Source organism: Lytechinus variegatus, chromosome 1 (genome assembly GCF_018143015.1).
Source record: "Lytechinus variegatus isolate NC3 chromosome 1, Lvar_3.0, whole genome shotgun sequence".
NCBI lineage: Eukaryota > Metazoa > Echinodermata > Echinoidea > Temnopleuroida > Toxopneustidae > Lytechinus > Lytechinus variegatus.
This window is the reverse complement of record NC_054740.1, coordinates 57,833,392-57,851,543: the sequence shown is the minus strand read 5'-3', so window position 1 is coordinate 57,851,543 and position 18,152 is coordinate 57,833,392. Positions and strand designations below refer to the sequence as shown.

Genomic DNA, 18,152 nt, shown 5'->3' with positions numbered 1-18,152 from the left:
ATTTTTATTATTATTATTCATTGGTATATAAATCAACAGATTTAGTCTGAAAGGGTCAAGGTTAACATGTAGAATATATACAAATGATATCAATTATCATTTTCATATCACAAAATAAACATGTATTTGATTGTATATCAAGATTTAAATTATATGCATTCTTGTTTTGTAGAAAAATATATATGAAAAATATTGAATCTCTTAAATTGTAGGGCCTAACATAATTAGGGAAATATTTGGCAAAATCAGTTTGCTATTTTTTTTTACCTTAGATTCCTGAATGCCTATTTAGAATGGTGTTCCCCCAAGTGTTATATGATATTCCATAATTCATCAGCTTCAATAAATCTGTAAAAAGGAATGTCAACTCTAGAATCTTAGTAATTATAGGCCTATCCCGCCAAATGAAGCTTGAAGGAGGTATATGTGAATCAGTGTACGGTCGGGCAGTCAGTTGTTCCATTGCAAATTTTGCGCATCGAACTACTTCCTCAGTTTTTAACCAATTCTTATGAAACTGTATTATTAAAAAAAATAGACAAAAATCTTGCATTTTGAACTGCTTCATCTGTTTTTAACCAATTCTCATGATATTTAGCTCACACATTTGTCTTCGGGTAGTACTAGCATGGACCTAAATGTGTTAGAAACTGTTGCCATGGTAACAGCACACGGCGGGGGTATTAATCACCTTCAGTGATACATGTAGTTCTAGTTTTTTTTTATACTTGAGCAGAATCAAGTATTGGCAAATTTATTCTCTATATTGCTATCTTGTTGGTTGAAGGAAGAAATAAAAGAAATCAAAATTTAGGAGTTAGGAGTAAAATGTGAATGAATAAATCAGAAAAATGGTTCTTTTAAAACCTTCAGTTAAAATCAGTTTCATTTGCATAAAAGTTATCATCCAATTCCGTCAATAGGTGTAACCGATTTTCACAGTAACTCCCTATTTAATGATTACATTTTAATAATATCAAAAAATAGTTTACACACATGAAGGGTGGAGTTGCATGGAAATTCTAAAGTCCAAGAGTATTGTGATAAGGCAGATCAGTCTTGATTGAATAGTTCCTCATCAAATTTAATTTTAGTGGTTCATTAACTGAAGAGCATTGCCTCCATGTTACACAGGTGGTTCCTTCAAATTAAAGCCAATGGGATAGTGCCATTTAAACGCCCTGTCGCACCTTTCTGTGCCAGCCTTGTGGGTGAGTTGCAGGCAATCACCTGCAACTCACCCGCAACAAAGTTTTGAGCATATTCAAAAGTTTTCTGTGTGCGAATTCGACTTGCGCTTCTGCGAGCAACTGCGTGTAAGATACGTGCTAAGATTCAAGTCAAGAGCAGGAGACCTGCAGATAGCAAAAATAGTCGGTCGCAAGTCACATGTAAGGCTTGCACAGAACGATGTGACATTGTCTGAGTGTAATAAGAATGATAAATCAATGAGTAGAATATGGTGCTGCCCTCAAGCGGTACTTGGCTTTGCCTAAGGTGACTAATACATGAATATATGTCATGAGACATACTTTGCAGACATGAATACTGGCAGCTTAGATACCAAAAATGACTCCGTGGGGGATCTTTGCCCCAGGGGGGCCAGTCAAATATATTTCTGTACACATGCGTGACCAAAAAAAGTGTTTAAAGGGGTGGTTTTTCAGTTTTGGACGGGCCGTGCATGCACTTGTTACGGGTATCAAAAACACTGATTTTTTTCAAAAAAGTGTGGTTTTGAAAGATGCAGGGTCAAACGTATTTAGGGTATTTTTTTTCCCAAAGCTTTTCTTTTTTAAGACTAGCCAAACGTTTTTAGGGTATGTTCTTTCCCCCAAGCTTTTATCCCGGGGCTTTTTCCTCGTTTCTGAAAAGTGCTCGGGCCTGAGACAAAACATGCTAAGGGGTCATATTCTGGCGACATCTTGTTTAGGGGTCAAAATGTGTAAATGAAACCTGTAAAAAAATTGTTTAGGGGGTTATTTTGCACTCAGAGAAAAAACTCTTTTAGGGAGTGTTTGGAAAAAATTTGGTCACGCATGTGTACAGCAATACATTTGACTGGAGAGGCATTACTATGACCATTTTTTGCACATGTAAAAAATTCAAAGCAATATTCACATCTCAAAAATTTCTCACATGCAAGGGGGGGGGGAGATTTGAACCAAAAGGCATGATTTACTGTGTATTTCTTCTATCACCATGCATGCCAAGATAGTGTTTCCTCTGATATTAGGTGATTTCAAACCGCCTCGATTACACAAATTCCCATTTAATTGCGAGAATTTTTTCAGGCTAAAAAATGCCCAATAGTTATTCTGTATTCACTCTGTCCTGAAACACATACTTCGGGGTTTCGAGGTTACGAGCATGCACAGTATGGTTTGATAAGCATGCAAGGCACGAGATTCAAAATTCTAATCTCAGCAGCCACCCACACACTGCCAAAATACCTGCGACCTAGGAAAAAATCCCAGCGAAAGTTATCGGAATTTCGACAAGTGCCTACAAATTATTTCCTTTTGTGAATTTTACACGTAATTTGCTTTCACACTGCCAAAATTATCTGGTATTTTCTTACTGGGGTAGATCAGGGCAAATTTCCCTATCAGAAAATAACTGGAACGGACAAACTCTGAGGCCGTCTGAAACCCCCTATAGATAGTGCTGTTGTTACCTCTACAGACAGGCTACTGTCACAATAGAAAAGCTTCCTGAATATCTTTAAAACCAGGAAAGAATTTCTAGGCTGTGTTTACCTGTAATAAATACATCATTTTGGGTATGCTGTAACAGCAAGCTCAACTGTTTTACAAGCACTGTGCAGTTAACTACATTGACTAGAAACAAACAATCATAATAGGCGGTGCTGCACCAGCGCAAGTTTGCTCAATCTTGAGATTTTAGCCCGATCGGCCCTCTTCGTGATTAATCTCGATTCAAGAAACCCTGTCTCCACCATCGCAAGAAGAACGATTCCTGCTTGAGCGAGGCATCGATGCATTATGGTCTGATGCTGTGAATAATTAATCCTGAGTGCGTCTGCACCTGCGAATCAACGGAATAATTTGTAAAGTAACACGCTTTTTTGCAAATAATCCCAAGTTTAATTGGGATTGCAATATCGAGATTAATCCTGCGAACTAGCGCAATAGTTGCATATCCATTACCAACAATCTTGAGATTGTTCAGATTGGGATAATTTGCCGGATCAGAAATAGTGCGCTAATTTGAAAACTCGGGCTGGTGCAGACGGCCCTTTTGTTATGGATGCATCAGATCCAAGATAAATCTAACAACAAAGTTTACAGTCCACTGGATTCTTTATCTTGCTGTACAATAGATATTGTTATCTGTCTAGCTTCAACCTATAAAACAAGAGTATATTGTCGTACACTCGATGTTCATGGAGATAGGACTAACATGTATATCCAAAAATATTTAAGGATCAATATTTTTGTATATTGTTCACAATTTTTCTTGTGATACAGCTTCATTTGTTGAAGAACACATAATAAAGGCTCATTCTCTTCTCTCTCTCTCTTTTTTTTGTTGATAACTACTCTTCAGCGTAACATCCAAATTAGGGGAAATTAGTCACTGATAACAAAGCAGTCATGGGTCCGTGGACTCATGCCCATGTTTCTTTAGTGTGGTTTTCTGGTCTGTAGTCCAGTTCCATTCCTTGTTTTGATGAGAGATCAGTTTAATTCTGGATATTGTCACGGGCATGTCTGGTGTTCCCTACAGGTGTGAAATGTGTGTAAACCTGATGGAAAGCTGGATGACGTTGATTTTCTTAATTGATCGCCTTCAGAGTTTTGTGGAGCTTCCTCTTATTCATTGGCTTTGAAATAGATTGTATAGCTAATTGTACATATTATCTTTATGGAGTTGAGGATATAGGCTGAGAGAAAGCTGTGTATCTATTTGTCAAATGTGACTAGATTTTGAGCCAACCAGATGCATGTATTTAGGACTTGTGCTTGATTTTTTAAATTGAGTTTAAATGCAACTCTTTCTGCAACGAAACCCTGCAATCACATAGTCAAAGTGAAATAGATCATTGGACGGTGTTTTTCCGTGACATCCTAGACAAGTGCCAAGGGGTGTGTTGTACTTGACCTATGGCATGTGACACATGGGGAAAAGAGGTTTTCCGTAATTCTTAGAATATTGAGAATTGTGTTTTAGGTTTTGGTCGGCTTTTTTCACAGAAAGGATTAAACTATTTAAAAACATTTTAACAATTTTTTTGAAGACATACTTACCTACAAGTATATTGAGACCTGATAAACTGGTGTTACTGTAAGTTGGTAACATATATCTGTTTTTATATTATCAGGATTGTCTTTGAAGACAACTGTTCTTTGAGCTCTACATACCTGAACTATTTCAGCAGTAAAAGGTTGTCAAGCCTTTTTTTAACAGAGATGATCTGTTGTTTATGAAATTCATTCTGGAGGAAAACTTGAAGCACTTATCGACAGCCGTCCAAAGTCTTAGATGTCTATCAAATTCATAGGCATTTGGTTGACAATTCTAACCAGAAGAATAATACTGACTGAATCTGTCTTCTGCATCAGTGGAAAATTTGTTGCTTCACGCTTCATTTGCAAATCTTGAGAATTTTTCTTTGCTTGAAAGAAAAAAAAAATCCTATCCTTTGAATAGAATGTTTTTACAATCCAAGTTTTCAATAAAAGAAAGCAGTGGTGTGAAAGAAAAAAGATACCTACAGTAATTACTGCTTTGAATAGCAACCTTTCAAATTTCATTGCCATGGAAACGCGTGAATGCAGCATAAAATATGTAGCATAGATAGTGGAAATGATGCTGATATTGAATGCTTGCTCTCCATCTGTCTGTATTATAGACTGCAGTGACAGTGCCACGGGGATTGTTGGCTACTGTATTACTGTGATACTAATTGACATAGTGGATGTGTATATGTAGCTGTCCTTTAACGATGTGATGCAAATTAAGCCTTGGATTGGAAGAAAATGCTTGATTAGGGTTAGTTGATGCCCTGAGAAATATTCTGTAAGGCATTGTGATATTTTTTTCTACAAACCTGTGACCATGATATGGATTTCATTCAGATTCTCCCTCTAGGAGTGCTGGCTTGATGCATCAAGAAGTGAATGAAGAGTTGAGGCTTCTGAGCTTGAAAAGCTATTAAATACTATGAGGAATCACGATGCTATCCGCTACTTTGAGACTTATTAGGATAAGATCCAGGCTTGATCAGACTGTACTTTAATACGCCATTGCAAGTTACTTCTCAAATACTCAACATACTTCCGATGTCTCTCTATGACTAACACAAATCAGATGATGGTCATCACCGACCTGCCAGAGGATGCGGTCCCTGCTACCATGGCAACTGGGGACTCCCCCTCATCCTCGCCCTCCTCTTCTTTACCCCGGACGGCTTCTCTCCCCCGCTACAGCCCGTCCAAGCTGGAGCGCAAGAACTCACTACCCATGTCCATCGTGAATTCTCTCCTCATGTACAGGAAGAAGCCGCAACCAGAGGGTAAGCCAGATAGTAAGAAGGGCACCGCATCCAGAACCAAATCGGACGGGAGCGACAACGAGAGCACCATGCCTTCTTTCTCTGTTTCCGGTAGCACCAGGGAGGAGGCCAAGTCCTCTGCCAAGAGGTTGTCGGCATCGAGAACGAAGGACGAAGAGGGCAGGAGTGCGCTGGATGATTGCGAGTCAGTGACGTTAGGTAGAGAGGTAAGAAATTAAATGATCCTTGAACATATGGCTTGTAATTGTAGTTTTGGGCAAGGTGGTCTCTTCATGGGGAAGGGGGGTGGTTAACACACCACCACAATAAGACCCATCATGCTCTTGGAAGGTACTACTAAATTCATTATTAATATGATATTCTTTTCTTTCAAAGATATGGAAAAATGAATGCCTTTACCAAGTCCCCTCAGTTATCTCAGCCCTAATAAAATAATGACAATTGGGAATATTGGTAATGCACATTAAACAAAGGTAAAAACCTAAACATGGAAACCTATTATAGGTTGGAGGCCTATAGGTCATATACTTAAACCCATGTCTTACAGTTTGAGCAAGTTAAACCCTTATTCTGTCACAAAATTGACTAGTAAAGTGATCTGTGTTTAAGCCCAGATATACATTTAGTAGTTCATGAACAATGCACCCACTAATAAACTCAGAGCATTGTAGAACTCCATTGATTGATAAGTCCTTTATTTGGATCTGATTAAAAAGCTCTTGAGATGATTTCCTCTACTGGTAAGATCACAAAAGCAATGAGCATGTCATGGCAACTCCTATCTTGTTTATGGATTGCTAATTGGAAATGCAGGTACTGGTCAAACCCAACCACCATAAACATCTGTAGTAAAATCACCATGTATGACAATTACAGTGAACTCCTACTGAAGTTGTATTAGCCTTTTGACAAGCCCTTGTTACTTGCATTTATTCTTAGTACTCAAGTAGTGGCTGAAACAAGCATTTGAAGAGGGGAGCTTTGGAAACCTGGATTAATGCAAGATTGCATTGTATTGTATCGGTTTGGTTTATTGAAAAAATATCAATTAGGCAGCTTGCAGGCTGGAAATGTTCAATTTAAAAGCAAAAGAATAGACAGAGATAGTACGATTATACAATGGTGAGAGATTAAGCGAAAGTTAGATTAACATCGATAAAATACCAAATGCGATTGATAGAAATATCAATAAATTTCAAAGATCAAGGCCTTTCAGAACCTGTCATTTACTGCTTGCTATGCCCATGTGCAAATCCACACTTTTAGTTTATATGGTACAAGTTTCATTAACGCGAACGAAACATTCACTGAGTGGCCGCTTCTTCTCAGGTAGTGGATTCAAGGCGGGAACAACAGTCAATATAAAAAATAATATTAGTAATAATAATTGGCATTTCTATAGCGCTTTATCAATCTGCGACTGCTCAAAGTGCTTCACAATTATTATTATTACCCGGTCTCTGGATTCAACGCATTTCAAGCAGCCTGTTAGGCGCACACTTGCTAAACCAACCACAATGACGGTTGTTTCCTACCGTTACCCAATTATCACGAGGGTGAGAATGGCTAAGTGTGGATTGACGCCTTGCCCAAGGACGCTAGGCCATGGTGGGATTCGAACACATGACTCTCTAATTACAAGGCGAGAGTCAGAACCGCTACACCACAATGCTTCCAAAATCCAAGCCAGGTTCCTAAATACCCCGTAAATGGCTCGTTCACGCAGATTTGAGTGATTATAGTCGCTTGGTTCATGATGCATATGCAGTACCTTATTTCACTGATCGAAAGTTATACCCCTTCAAGATCCTTACGTTCCTCCTTTTCCAATTCTCTTGTTACCCCCAAAGTCTCCAAAACCTGGGGTGAAAGATCATTTGTCTACTCATCCTCTAAGCTATGGAATATCCTCCCTCACAACACAGTGCTTGACTTCTGAAACTTTCAAAAATTACCTCAAAACATTTCTGTTCAATTCTTCTTAATTTCTTCTAATTTCTTTTATAATTTCCTATAAAGCGCCTTGAGCACTCTACAGAGTGGATTTGGCGCGATATAAGTCTAATTATTATTATTATCATTATTAGAAATGGGGCCTTGTCTAAAGTCTAATGTATAATCAGCTTTGGCACTGCCCCCACAGCTTTTTTTTTAATGTTTGAATTGCCCCCACCCTAGTATGAAACTCCGGTGGGTAGAAAAAGGGGGTTGAGAAGTCTGTTACTACAATAATATAGATTATTACAATTTCAGTTTAACAGATAATGAAATATTAATTTCTCAGCTTTTTATTGACACTTGTAACTCTGACACCATGCAGGCATAGATGATGTAAAGAGAAATTCAGATCATTTTAATTGAATTGAATCTTAACTCTGAATTTCCCTGATACTACAAATTACAGATATCATACAATCGAATGGATTACACATGGATGCATTTCCCAGTCTGTGCCTACATGTGCAACACAACTACAGATTCATACAGTAGATTTTCCTCTTTATTAAATGATATTTATTTCAAAGGCAAAAATAAAAGCAATGAACTTCCTAGAATCATATGAGGAAGTTTTTATTATTATTTTATGTAGCCAGGTATTTAAGATGAATAAGCTGTATTTTTCCTAATGTAAGAAGCATTGTTTGCACAATATTTGATGATTCAGTCTTCTAATTAAGTGCAATGTATTTAGTATTTACAATAACTCAGGCATGAGGAAGTACTCCAATTAATGTTTGTGGAGGCATTCATGACTATATATCATTTTCATTAAAAACAAGTGAATAATGCTAGAATATTTCTAAGCAGGTGTCAAAGTCCAAACCTTTGTTGTTATTTTGCTTTATTCTCCTCTGAAGTGATTTAATTACAGGAAGAAAAGGGAAACTAGTGCAGAAAACAATTAAAAATTCAGAAGGAGGTCTGTGCCATTTGGTGAAGGTGGTTTACAATCCTGGATTTGTAGACTTTTCTTTCAGCTCACTATGCGGACATTGCATAATTTGGAAACTTAAAAGGATGCATTTATTTGTGACCTTACAAGCTATAATCACAAACATGATCCTAATCACAAACATAAATCACAGTAACTGCAGAATCAGGGTTTGGTCGACCCTCTCTCCAATGCCATTTGTCCCTCACTTCAAGCTTAGCCAGTGGGCGTTGTAGGGTGCAGATTGACCCAGGAAGTGTAGGTCAACTTCAACACAGGTTTTTTTTACACAACAAATTTTAATACATGTGTACAGCTACTTTGTGAAGCAAAGCGAAGAATACCAATGTCCGTGCACAATATGGCATTAACGCAGAAGTTTGGCGACACAATGACGTCATAGAATCATGATCCAAGTCACATATTCGACCTTTTTTCAACGTGTCTCTGCAGAAGCGTCTTTCAATATTCTAAATGCACTTTGAATTTGATACACCACAGATCATGTAGATGATGGAAATCATAAAATTCTCCCAATTTGTTTACACTATTTGGAGAGTTCACACACTTTATTTGATCTATTCATAAAGCTTTTGTTTACAAATTATAATTTCCTCCTATTAAAGCCTCCTTATTTACTATCTATCGTCCTTGGCGGACTGCATTTGCATATTAATGAGTCAGAAAGAAGAGGATCGAAGGTATTTGTATTCCAGTTCATCGTGACTTAGCCATAAACCAGAATAGCCTGGTGGTTGTGTCGCTGCCCGGCAAGCAGCAGATGACAGGTTTGAATCCCCCTGCTTCCATTTGATTTTCATTAAAGATCAAGCATGCGATCTTAAACACATAGGAGTAATGCCGAAAAAATTGAATTACAGATTATAATTTCCTCATATTCAAGCCTCTTTATTTACAATTCTGACATTTGAGAATATTGACATTTCTGTAGCATTTGCAATACTCATTTACATTAGGGTAGAATAATGGATCAGTGTGGCTAATATATCTGCTTTTATGTTGTATTTGTTTTATTAGCTTGAAACACAGATGAGCACGACCCCTAACTATGGATCTGACATGGATGAGGTGGATAGTAGCTCTACTCCAGACCCACAGAGAACCAAGGCCCTCATTGAACATTATCTAACAAAGATAGAAAGGACTAAAGAACTTATCAAGGCTGAACAAAAGGCTAAAGATGGTAAGTAAGAAGTATTGAAAGTGAAAAGTACGTCAAAAGCAAGTGATATAAAGTCAGTGGTGAGTGATAAATGAGTTATAACTAAAGCTCTCTTTGAATATTTCTCACTATTAAAGAAAAGGGAACTAACAAAGGCTGAACAAAAAAGTAAAACATAAGATAGTAGTGATAACGTGAACTACAGCTCTCATTGAAGTCTGTCACAAAGGAAGGAAAATTCTCTATGTAATGCTAATGAAGAAAAAGTTATTTTAAAAAATGTTGGGATTCTGCAGTTGATAACCTGATAAGAAATTCTAAAGTAAAGTTGCCTGTTGTGTTTTTTAAATTGTAATAATAAAAATATCACCAGGGGCTCACCTGTGTTTTTCTTTATTTAAACTCTTATAGTCCCGTGTTTTCTCATAGTCCCGTTTGTTTATCATTGTCCTGTATCAAGAGTTTGCGTAGTTGTACAATTAAAGCTAATCAAAACAATGAAAGAGAACATGTCAAGTCTTATCACAAACTGGGGAGCGTTTCACCAATATTTTTGTCCGACTAGTTGTCAGACCTAACATCTTTCTTTGATTTTGATTGGATGAGAAGCAATGTTGCTATGGTAACTGTCAAGTATAACAGAACCTGTCAGATATAACATCCTTTCATGAAACGCTCCCCTGTAGTAACCTAGGAATGTTAATTGACCATCAAGTGGTTAACAGAATCAGTGCAAAACTAACACAAGAATTTCTCCTTTTCTTGTGTGAGGAAAGGGGGGTTTAAGGTCCTGCAGATTGAATTGAGCAATGTTGTGCCATTGTAAATCATGGGCCACCATTCTAAGTGTTGCAATAGATTGAAATCAAACCAATAAAACCATTGAAATTAATGAGAGAGAGCCTGAACTATGTTAAAAAGTATTATTATAAGATGGGCTCTGTATGCTTTCCTTTAACCTCTTTTCCTTCCTCTTATCTACAATCTTCTTCTTGAAGATAATGTAACAGAGTACCTGGCATTAGCGGAGCATGCAGATAAGCAGCAGATTTCCAGAATTAAGACTGTCTTTGAGAAAAAGAACACACGATCAAACACAAATATTTCAAACTTACAAAAGAAGCTAGAGAATTATCAGAGAAGATTATTTGATTTGGTGAACTATGGTGCATCGGGACCAAGGAAACCTAAAGAAGTCCTCCAAGGAATGCATCAAGGTCTAAAGTAAGTCTGGACATTGCTGTGATTTTTATTCAAATTCTTATCTTTACCTGTAAGCTAAATTGAAAATTATTCCACGGGAGGGGGAAGGGGACAAGAACTAGAATAGATAGGCCTTTCACGTCCTACCAGATACTTATTTGGCACCTGGGTGGAGAGTGGCAATGTCTGAATTAATGAATCAAACACACAACTGTCTGATTACAAGAGTCAGAATCACTACACCACAGCTCTTCTCTACTCGTACAGTTTGTCGCCTTTATCATTAACCGCCCTATCTGCATATTTTGCAACGAAAGTTTGTTTTGCCTAAAACACCTTTTTAGTTGAAGCATTTTTGTCTAGCCTGCATAGCAGAGCAAGACTCTGATTCATGAAACTTGGACATAAGAGTACTCAAGTATCACTGAACATCCTGTGCGAATTTTAGGTCACATGACCAAGGTCAAAGGTCAATGAACTTTAGCCATGTTGGGGGTATCTATTGCATTACCATCATAACTTTAAAAGTTTATAGATGTGATTTATGAAACTTGAATATAAGAGTAATAAAGTATCACTGAACGTCCTGTGTGAGTTTCAGGTCACATGAGCAAGGTCAAAGGTCATTAAAGGTCAGTGAACTTTGGCCATCTTGGGGGTATTTGTTGAATTACCATCATAACCCTGTAAGTATATTGGTCTAGTTCATAAAACTTTGACTTAAGAGTAATCAAGTATCACTGAACATCCTGTGCGAGTTTCAGGTCACATGACCAAGGTCAAAGGTCAATGGACTTTGGCCATGTTGGGGGTATTTGTAGAATAACCATCATAACTCTGAAAGTGTATGGATCTAGTTCATAAAACATGGACACAAGAGTAATCAAGTATCACTGAACATCTCATGCGAGTTTCAGGTCACACAACTAAAGTCAAAGGTCATTTAAGGTCATTAAACTTTGGCCATTTTGGAGGTAATTATTAGATTTCTGTCATAACTTTCAAATTTTATATAGTTCATAAAATGTGGATATAGGAGGTAATCAAGTATCACTGATGACAAGTCTTAGGTTGCATAATCAAGGTCAAATGTTATTTATTGTCAATGAACGTAGTAGTGTATCATTATATAAATGGTGTTTTTGTGAATGATTATTTCATAGTATTTTTCAAAGTCAGCACTGCTGCTACATTGAATTGTGTGATGCAGGTGAGACTGCCAGAGGCGATCCACTTGTTATTAAAATGGTTCCTGTGCAAATAATGTAGGCGGAGGCTGCAGCTCCTTGTAGGCCCATATATCTGCTATTATTCTGAACGTAAAGCAATGTGTTTCTTTCATCTGTGATTCGGTGTAGGTCATCATCAACTTTGCCATCATGATCATCACCATCATCATTATCCTCATCATCATCACCATTATAACATAATCAACACGACCACCACCATTGCCACCATCATCATCAATGCATTATTGTCATCATCTTTATCTTCTTCATCATTACCATCATCATGATCATCATCATCATCACATAATCAACACGACCACCGCCACCATCATCATCATCACTATCATCATCAATGCATCATCATCATCATCTTTTTCATCCTCTTTATCTTCTTCTTCGTCATCATTAATCACCACCATCATCATCATCATCTTTATCTTCTTCATCATCACCATAATTGTCACCACCATCATCATACTTATCATTTTCATCATTTATGTTTTTACTGGCTGTATTATTAATTATGGTTTTGTCTTTTTCCAGGGGCGTTCGGGACAATATACGAGAAGGAATAACGGGGTTCTCGGGGTGAGTCTCATCTCTGAACATCTTTCAATTATTAGTCCATATATTTTGTTCCTTATATAAATATCTCCAATTTGTAAGCCAAGTAACTTTTATTTGATTATTTGGGTCATTAAAAAAAAAAAACTTCCCCAAAAGTTGATGAAATTTCATATTTCACATCTTTACATCCGATGAATGTTCATCTATTTCCCATATTTCCTTGATATTAGTATGATTTAATTGGAAACTTTCAAAAAAATGAAGTATATTTTCTTCTTTCCTGGATCTGGAAAATTGTTTTCAGTTGATGTCATACTAAATCAACTAACAATGAATTTTTTACATGTTGGACCATAGTATGAAAAATTGTGTTATTCCAAAATAGACCTAACCTTAGTTTTGGTGCCAACGGATGAGTCAAGAATATGTCATCAAATCATTTATATCGAACTTATTTATGCCTTTGGAGTCTTTTTCTCCTTAAAGATGGATTTGTAATGCATTATGGGTAAAGCAATAGTTCATTGACTTGCCTCGTTTCCATCTTGATAGTTTCCAACTAAATAAAAGTAATTTCAAACCAAGGTTTTTTTTGGGGGGGAGGGGGGGGGGGTGGTTCTTTTTTGTGTGTTACCCTGCCATTAAAACATAAACATCCCTTTGAACAGTGTTTGAATGTTTTTCAAAATAAATGTAATAACTGAAGCTTATTACAAGTTGTTTCTTACAGTTGTCATGATCTAGGCGGAGGCTGCAGTTATTGTCTTTGCTGTTATGCTTAACCCAAGCGATACTTCTGATGTGGCAAAGACTACGAATTGTGGATGCGTTAGCAGCCACCGCCTATACACTCCCGTCTTGCTTTGGATGTTAGTTTTTTTTATTATCGACAATGAAATGATGCCAGCTCTTTGTACGAAAAATTTTCATGCGTATGTATGAAGAAGAAATAAATTGGACCAATCAGAAATACGTTGGAAAGAAGAAGGTAATGCATTTCTAATATATAAGTCACGTGACATGATGTCACTTTTTTCATCCAAAATGGCAAGTATGAGTACAAGCGAGAGACTTCTGCAAGATAGTTTGGATTATGCTGCCGATAAACTCCGCATTCCTGATGAAAAATTCAGAGACCTTCAAGAATCTGCCGTTGGTTGCGTTATTGACGAGGGGAGGGATATATTTGTTGCTTTACCACTAGGAATTCAAAAAAGCGCAATCTGTCAGGCAATGCCTCTGTGTTGCGATTATCTTCATGATCACGGCTTTTATGATGGAGATGTCGCAAGTTGTTGGCACGCATCCAGCAATACAGGTCCCGGTAAATCCGCCATTTTAAATAAACATGAATGTTGATGAGGCAGACAGGAGTGCACAGGCGGTGGCTGCTTCGAAGTCACAATTCGAAGTCTTTGCCACATCAGACGTATCGTTTGCGTTCAGCATAACAGCAAAGACAATAACTGCAGCCTCAGCCTAGATTATAAGCTATATGTTTCATCAGATGTAATTTAAAGAATGCCTATATCAATAGAAAAAAAATTAAAGGCAACGTGTGAGGCAAGTGGAAACTATATTGAGTTGAGAGAGTATAATCTCATTTACACCTTGGTATAGGAAGTTGTTTAAGGAATATGTATAGTTAGGGATAAACTAAATCATGAATTTTACTCAAAGCAATGGAATCCCCAGCTATCAAGCGTGGCAACAATGCCACAAAGCTTATGCAATTGGTGCATGTTAAAGATGCTTTCTACCAAATATTATCAGTCTTCTTGTGATATATATTTCTTTATGTTTCTTGTCTACAATTTTCTTACAAACTTTGAACCTAACAGTGGGGTGGCAGATAAGATAGGCGAGGGTTTGTCGGGCCTATCGGAGCTCACTCACACCGCAGCAAGGTGCGTTGTATGACATACAATACCTAGCTATATGCACAATGCACTGCGTGCTTGATAATATGCTACAGAATACCCCTTCCTTTGATTCTCATCTCTTAAACTCAATCTTCATTGGTATCTTTTATTTTTCTCTTCTTCCCTTCCATCTTCACCCAATAACTTTTCAACTCCTCCTTAAATGATCCTTCCACCTTTTCTATCTTATCTTCTTCCTCCTTTCCTGTTAACAACTTCTGTTTTCTGATTTCTTCCTCTCTCATTTTACCTCTCCCCCTTTCTGCTCCCTCTCTACTACCCTCTTCCTCGTATTATATTTATGTTCGTGTCTGCATTTTCTGTTTCTTGTACTTATCTTCCCTCCCATCTCTCTTTGCCTTTTCAGTCCCTGCCTCTCCTCTTCTTCCCTTCCTCCTCCTCTTCTATTCCTTCTCATCTTCCTCTTCCTATTCTCATTCTCTTACATTCCTCCTCAACCTCCTCTAATTGTTCCTCTTCTCTCTCCATTCTCTTCTGCTTCCTCCTCTTCTTCCCTTCCTCTTTTTCCTTTCTTCTATTCCTTCTCATCCTTCTCTTCCTATTCTCCTTTCTCTTCTTCCCTTCCTCCTCATCCTCCTCTCATTTTTCCTCTCATTTTCTTCTGCTTCCTCCTCTTCTTCCCTTCCTCTTCGTCTTTTTCCCTTCCTCCTCTTCCTATTCTCCTTTCTCTTCCTCCTTATCCTCCTCTTCCCACCCTCTAATTGCTCCTCTTCTCTCTCCCTCTTCCTCCTCTTCCTATTCTCCTTTCTCTTCCTCTTCTCTCTCTTCCTCCTTATCCTCCTCTCCCACCCTCCTCTAATTGCTCCTCTTATCTCTCCATTCTCTTCTGCTTCCTCCTCTTTTTCCCTTCCTCCTCATCCTCTATCTCCTCTTCCTTCTCTTTCTTCCTCTTCATCTTCCTTTTCCCTTTCCACTTCCTTTGTCTTCTCTTTCCTCACTGATCTTGGTACCTATCCTTGTTTGGAAACCCTCCTCTATATTTTGTTCTCCCACTTTTCTCTCAATCCATAATCTCCATCTGTTTCCCCCTTTTTTAATCTTTCTCTCCATCTTTCCCCTTCCTGCACTATATCCCTTTCAAACTTTCATACCCATCCTTTAGACCTATTAATGATGTCCTTTGTTCTGTAATGGTTCCTAACATCTTTCATTAACCTATATGAGAATCATACAACTTGCTTTTCCTTGTAAACAAAGGTGAAGCCCCCCTCTGTTCACCCATTAACCCCCCCTCCCCCTCCATGAAAATGTGATTCAAGTTGTTGTTTAGAATTGAATCTGTTTGGTCAAGGATAGATTTTAAACATTGCTATCTTATTTTATGGCATCTCCCTCCCCTTTTCAAAACCTCTTCACCTCACCCTTTCTTGACCTCACCCTAACCTTGTTATTCTGTAGTCAAACATCATATACCAGTTATCTTGCTACGTGTAAAGGTTTTATAATTCCTGTATTGCTTATAAATCTAACACTCCTACTAACTTCAAATGTAGCCATTGGCATGCGCAGCACGCTCGGTAGGCTGCAAAATCTTGAAGTTTGTATAGGCTGAATCAATGTCTCCATCCATCAACAACTGTAAAGGCCTGGTCCCAGTGCATTTACTGATACACAGATGATGTTTTTTAAATCTTGCCGTTAGTGTGAAAATGCTACGCATCTGTCTCATACTCATTGAATACATGTTTCATGTGCTCTATCCATCTACCATCTGTCTATCGTGATTTCATCCGTGCAAAATGTTTTGAGCTGCACAATACTTTTAGAATGGATCCGATGAACTTTCCGCCATGTACGATGTATATATGCGACATATACAAACAAGAAACATTCCGTGTCCGTCACCATCCATTAAGCGTCCGTTATATACACACTGCATCGTCTGTGCATCCTCGCAACTCACATCCACTGCAGCAGAAAAACAGAAAGACTATTAATAGGAAAGGAAAGGTACATGAATGTACATCGTTTGTAACATGGAAATAGAACAGATGTAAGCATAAAGTATTCAAATCTATCATCCGCCGTCTGCTAGGCTTACAATGAACATCCATTCAACATCCTTGTTCTTTTCTCTTCTGTTTTTTACAAATTTTTTGTCAATTTTGTTAATTTCTGGAGCGGATGAAAATGGATGGAGCCACCCCTGAAATTTTGCTTGTCCGTCCGCTGTGTCCTTAATGCATACGTTTAGTGTCCATTGGCCACTGGGACTGGGCCTTAAAAACAAAGCTTTGAAAGTGCACTCACATTCTACTCCATTGCTTCATGCATGTAGTTGAACCTTATTATAGTTGACCTTGATATGGGTCATGCTTTCCTTCCATTCATTCAAGTCATCTCCATTTTCATATTATTTTGTAATATTTTATTTTGTATTATATATTTTTATTCATTTTGTAATATTTTTTTTTGATTTGTAATAAGTATTTTTTCATTTGTAAATTTTTTTTCATTTTGATATATTTTTTTATTTTGTAATAAATATTTTTATTCATTTTGTAATATTTTTGTAAATTTTGTAATAAATATTTTTTTCATTTTGTAATATTTCTTTAATTATTTTTAGTATCATCTTATTCTTATCTCATTCTCCAGCAATGAGGATTTTTTTTTATTCTCTCTGTTTACATATTTATCTTACATTTCATTAAGCAATGCTCATGGATCTTCACTTCCATTCTGAATTATATTTTCCTTAATTCTTTAGGTATTTTCCATATTTTGTTCTATATGTATGTTTAGGATTTTATTTTCAATTTTAACTGAATTTTTGTCTCGCCTATCTTTTATGAACCAAATCTATGAGAAGTCTAAGCCCCCAAAATAGTCTACGTAAGCTCTAAGATTAACATTAGGCCTATACGTTTGGTCTAACGTTAGTTCTAACATAACGTTAGATCTTGTAAAACTTACCTTATGTAAGCATTAATTCTTGAACAACTTCAACAAGGCTGGATGATTAATCAAAATACATCTGTTATACCTGTAGTCAGTTCCTTAAAGCTTCTTTCCAATAATGTATTTATTTTTTATCACTACTCAATAAAATATTTGGGATAGAACAACCAAAAGACAAGAATTTACAGCGTTCCTTCAATAAGTTATATCCATTGTGCATGCACACGCAAGAAGCGTGTAAATGCGTGAGTTGTCTACAGTTTTTGATGAAATCTCCACTATCCCTGCAGAAAGCTGCATTTTGCACGCAATCAAATGGTGATCTGTACTACTTTTTTTTCCTTTTCACACATGCCAAATTGTTATTGCTAACCCCGGATAAGGAATGCTTGCTTTTCACACACGAAACTCGCTAACCCCGGACTAGTGGTTTTTGTCGATCATTCGTAGTACAAGTACTTCACTCGTACACTTTTTACACATGCTACACTTTCCTTAAACCCATACTATAGGTGGGGCCAAATTGCCATTTAGCCCCACCTATATATACGGGGTTAAGCTTAGCCCACTTTCGTTTTACAATAGCGATCTTAACCCCGTACTATCGCTCTTAGCACCGCAATTGCTGGGATAACCCTGCTTTTTTGCAGGGCCA

The 18,152-nt window shown here is 37.3% G+C and overlaps 1 pseudogene; it reads left to right on the top strand.

Moving 5' to 3' along the window:
- Positions 1-18,152, top strand: part of LOC121418095 — an 87,849-nt pseudogene that overhangs the window by 62,754 nt on the left and 6,943 nt on the right.